The following is a 5,410-nucleotide window of genomic DNA, read 5'->3' on the forward strand; positions in this document are numbered from 1 at the left end:
TCTTTAAAATTTAACGTGAAGGCTGCCGCAGTGATATAAGAAAATTAGATATTATGGATTTTTTTATGATTGGGTCTACGAGGCGGTACCTCGGGAGTGCCCTTGTTGATATTTATTTATTGTCGCAGTTGCTTTTGATTATTATTGTGATTTTCTTAAAGTTGAAAATTCTGTTTTGTTTCCGCGAGATATTATTTGTCCTTATTCTGTGTAGTTAAAGGGTGACATATTATTTACTTGATTCATTTCTATTGTCATTTTATTGTTAGTATATTGTTAAACATGTCACCGTGTCTTTTATTATTCCATTAAGGCCTGACCTCACCTCGTCACTACTCTACCGATGTTAGGCTTGGCACTTACTGAGTACCGCTGTAGTGTACTCATACTACGCTTCTACACATCTTTTTGTGCAGATTCCGGTACTCCCTATTAGACCAGGCATCAGTGAGCTACCTGTGTACGGAGACTTCGAGATATATCTGACAGCGTCCGCATACTCCGGAGTCCCCTTCTTTCCTTATTATGATGTTTTCCCTATTCACATTAGCCTCTGATGTATAAAGATATCCGTACTACTTCTTTAGAGCTTGTGCCTTGTATTTCACCGGGTTTTGGGAATTTCTTTATGTATTGAGAGGTTGAGATTTTAAAAGTTTTTAATTATTATTTTGATTATTCCGCATATTGATAGGTTTACCTAATCTTAGAGACTAGGGGCCTTCACGACGTGAAAATTTGGGGTCGTGAGAGAAATCTTACCAGATCAATTATTTAATATTTTCATAATTCTTATCTACTCTAATTGTTGGGAGAAGCAGAGTCACATGCATAGGCATTAACATCTTTGTCCTGTAAAACATAAATATGCTCCAAAATTAGAAAACAAAGGATCACATAGTCGAAAACATTTTTAGTAACAAAGTTAAAGAAGATTTGTCCAACAATTCGTTTTATAAGTACTTCAAATATTAAGTATGTGGGGACTAATTTAATTAATTTGGTGTTAAGTTTGCAAGAAGCGTATCACATGCAGCGACTAACCCAATAGAGAATTATACCATTTAGTTAAGTTGGCCAAAATGGTTTCTGAAGATCACGTGCATGGTTATACGTGCTAGTAGTGATCTCTAAATCACCTCTAAAATGAATATTTAGGCTCTATTCCAACCAAAGCAGTGCCTATAAAAAGGCTCTAAATATTACCCTTCAAAAGCAATATGATTAGCTCAGTACTACTCCTTTTATAGCTTTTCAAGCTCTTGTTCTTCTTCTTCTTCTTCTGGTATTACACCATTTAATAAAGTTGCCAAAAATGATTTCTGAAGCTCATTTAAGTGGCTGCTAAGATTGACCAAAATGGTTTCTGAAGATCACGTGCATGGTTATACGTGCTAGTAGTGATCTCTAAATCACCTCTAAAATGAATATTTAGGCTTAATTCCAACCAAAACAGTGCCTATAAAAAGGCTCTAAATATTACCCTTCAAAAGCAATATCATTAGCTCAGTACTACTTCTTTTATAGCTTTTCAAGCTCTTGTTCTTCTTCTTCTTCTGGTATTACACCATTTAATAAAGTTGCCAAAAATGATTTCTGAAGCTCATTTAAGTGGCTGCTAAGATTGACCAAAATGGTTTCTGTATATCACGTGCATGGTTTATACGTGCTAGTAGTGATCTCTAAATCACCTCTTAATGCAAACCAAATAGTGCCTATAAAGAAGGCTCAAAAATCTTACGCTTCAGAAGCATCACTAGCTCAGTACTCCTTCTTTCATCTCCTTTAAAACTTTTGTTCAACTTCTTCTGCTAAAGAGATAAAAATATCTTTAAGCTTTAAGTGTGAAATGGCGAAAGTGATGGATTGTAACTCAGTTCTCATGGCTACGGTGTTTGGTACGTATTCTCTGTAAATGTAGTTTATTCTACTCTAATAAATTTCAATGTATACTTTAAAGTTATTTCATTACTAACATTTAGTTATATCATTTTTAGTTTTTCTACTGTTTCTTTGGACGGCAACTGAAGCGAGCCTCATTGTTAATGTAACCTACCTCGAGAGTGCCATAACCAAAGGAGCAGGTGACAATTGTTTTTTACTTTAGTACGAGTCTTACAATTTATTTATGTATTGGAAATTCTGTATCTTAAAAATAATTTTAAGTTGATGTGTTTTATGTTGTTTTATTAGTATGCTTGGATGGAAGTGCTCCTGCATTCCACTTTCATCCGGGAAGTGGCTCTGGAATTAATAGCTGGCTCAAATTTTTACTATGTTATTTGGGTTACAATTTTGGCTCATCTTTAGCTCTGAATTTCTAGGGTGGGGGATGGTGTGAAACCACTTCAGACTGCCAAGCTCGTGCAGCTAAGGACTTATCTTCGAAAAATATGCCAAAAATAACTTATTTTACTGGAGTTCTAAGCAATGATCCTCAACTAAATCCAGGTAGTTAAATAGGTTATGCGTATTTAATTACCTTTTTTTTTTCTTTGAAGGTGCATCTTGTGGCACTAATACGAACTAATGAAAAAATATTTTCAACAATGTTTTTCAGATTTCTACAACTGGAACCTAGTCAAAATTAGATATTGTGACGGGTCATCATATACTGGCGATATTGAAGAAGTTGACCCCGTAAGTTGGTATCTTTCTCATTAGTCATGTTAGAAGATTATATATCTATGTAACTCTCTAACTAGAAATGTCAAAACATTTCAGGATACTAACCTCCACTTTAGAGGGGAAAGAATTTTTGAAGCTTTCATGGAGTATTTCTTAGGAAAAGGGATGATATATGCTAAAAATGTGCGTTCTGTTTCCCCCTAGCTCTTAGCCCTCTTATTTCTTTCTAATTTAAAATTTTTACGACAGGCCATCCTTAGTGGAACTTCAGCAGGAGGATTGGGTGCAATCCTACATTGTGACAAATTCAGACTTTTTCTCCCATTGACTGCTAGAGTCAAATGCATCTCTGATGCTGGCTTCTTTGTGAACGTGTACGTTCATGAATTCTTAAAAAAAAATTAAGTGTTTTTTTAATAACAAATTAACTAATTCTTGGATCGTGAATTTATGCAGAAAAACAATATCCGGAGAACCACATATTGAGGAAATGTATAAGAGGGTTGTTGCTTTGCATGTAAGAATTAAGCATCACTTAATTTAAGTATTTTCTTTTCTGTTATCTTTATTGCTTTATATCTCGACTTCACTTTCTCTTAGTTGTTTAATTTCTTTTCCCTAATACATAATTTACTCTGTTTTTTTGGAGTTTAGGGATCTGCCAAGAACCTACCACCCTCTTGTACCTTATTCAGCTTAGACAACCCAAGTTTGGTAAGAGCAATCTTTTTTGTTAGATAAAATAAAATTAGGCAACATGATATTTCTCATTAATATAAAATATGACGATTTTTGGCAGTGCTTCTTCCCTCAATATGCAGAACAACATATTCACACACCAATTTTCATTATTAATTCAGCCTATGATTCCTTTCAGGTTAGACAATCAATTTATATGATTATCAAATTTCTATTATTTCTTTCTTATCCCTTCACATCCTAAATGATTTTGCCTTTTGATTCTTAAAAATTAGATAAATAACAGTTTGGTTCCCAATGATGCTGATCCCTATAATGAATGGATATATTGCAAGCACGATATAAATGTATGCTCACCAAGTCAAATCCTAACTCTCCAAGGTATACTGGCCAGACAATTCATGTGACAAATTAAACTCTCTTTCTCCAACTTGCTTTTGATTTTGTTGCTGCAGATTTTAGGCTGGCATTTTTGGAGGCATTGAACGAACTAGGACCAAGTATATCAAGAGGTTATTTCATTTCCTCTTGTCATTCCCACCATGGCATTGAAATACAAGGCTACTGGTCCTACAACAACTCTCCAACAATAGCTAACAAGGTCATATTTTCCTTTCTTTTTTTCTTTATATATAGTAGTATAATTTTCAGCTTTCTTGTGTTATACGTTTGATACTAATTAACTCATTGCACGTAACAGACAATTGCTGAAGCTGTTGGAGATTGATTTTTTGACAAGTGTGAGTTCCAAGGGGTTTATTGCCCCTACCCTTGTGGCAAATTTTGCCAGTAGAAATTCTCATGTTGTACTACATACTAGCTATTATTTCTGTTCCTTTTTGTTTTTTTCAATTTTATTTTTTAACAAATGGGGTAGCTAGTGTAAAGCTACCTCTAATATCTTAGATTGTTGTTAGTCAACCTAGCTACTCATGTAATTGCTTAAGATTATTCTTCAAGATTTAATGTATTATGGTAGTTTGAATTGTTTATTCTGTTTTCACTTCAACACGTTATAATTAAGCCGTTATAAATGAAAAACCCAGGGAAGATCCATCCCGGAATATATATATATATATATATATATATATATATATATATATATATATATATATATATATGCTCACGACTATGTCACGACCCAAAAACCAACCGTCGTGATGGCGCCTATCGTGGTACTAGGCAAGCCACTACTCAACTATTTTAACACAGTAAAAGCTTTAAAATTTTAGACGGAAGCAATTAATATTTAAGAAAACCTATTAGGAACTGAAATAAACCCACTACACAATACAATCTATCCCAAAACCGGAGAGTCATCGAGTACATGAGCATCTATACCAGGATCAGTCTAATACAATGTCTAAAGAATAAGAACTGAAAAGCGATAAAGATAATGAAGGAGAGCCAAGGCCTGCAAACGCAATGCACACTACTAGAAATTCGCTATTTTTCGACTACCAAAATAGTCGAAAAGTACCTATTTCGACTACTTTTCGACTGATTTAGAGTAGTCGGAAAAAGTTAGGTCAGAAAAACTTTTTCGACTAATGTAGTCGGAAATTTCCGACTACTGCACTCGGAAACGTTTTCTGCCAAAAATTAGAAAAAGGAGCTATTTTCCGACTGAAGTAGTCGAAAAATAAAAAAAAATATTATTTATTTTAAAAACTATTTCCGACTAATGTAGTCGGAATATTATATAAATAGTAATTATTTATTAGTTATTTTTATTTTATTTTTCGACTGCAATAGTCGGAAAACGCATTATTCTAGGCTCATATTCTGACTACAGTAGTCGAAAAACTGGGTTGATTTTTGATAGAATACAACCACTTTATTAGCACACCACATGTCAAATGACCAATGCTATAAACAACCAATTCAACCAACCAATTCCAACTAAACAACCTAATAATCAAACCAACCAATTTCAACTTCAACAAACAAATATTCAAATCCCATAATATCAAAAACCAAAACATTAGTCAAAGTCTAAATATTCAATATCAAGTCTAAGTAGCTAATACACATCGATACTAATATAATAAAGTCTAAACATATATACCACATCATCCAAATC

The 5,410-nt window shown here is 33.6% G+C and overlaps 1 pseudogene; it reads left to right on the forward strand.

Annotated features, from left to right (window-relative positions):
- Positions 1-1,218: 1,218 nt before the first annotated feature.
- LOC107818368 (pectin acetylesterase 8-like) lies at positions 1,219-4,310 on the forward strand (annotated as a pseudogene).
- Positions 4,311-5,410: the final 1,100 nt, after the last annotated feature.

Source organism: Nicotiana tabacum, chromosome 15 (assembly GCF_000715075.1).
Source record: "Nicotiana tabacum cultivar K326 chromosome 15, ASM71507v2, whole genome shotgun sequence".
NCBI lineage: Eukaryota > Viridiplantae > Streptophyta > Magnoliopsida > Solanales > Solanaceae > Nicotiana > Nicotiana tabacum.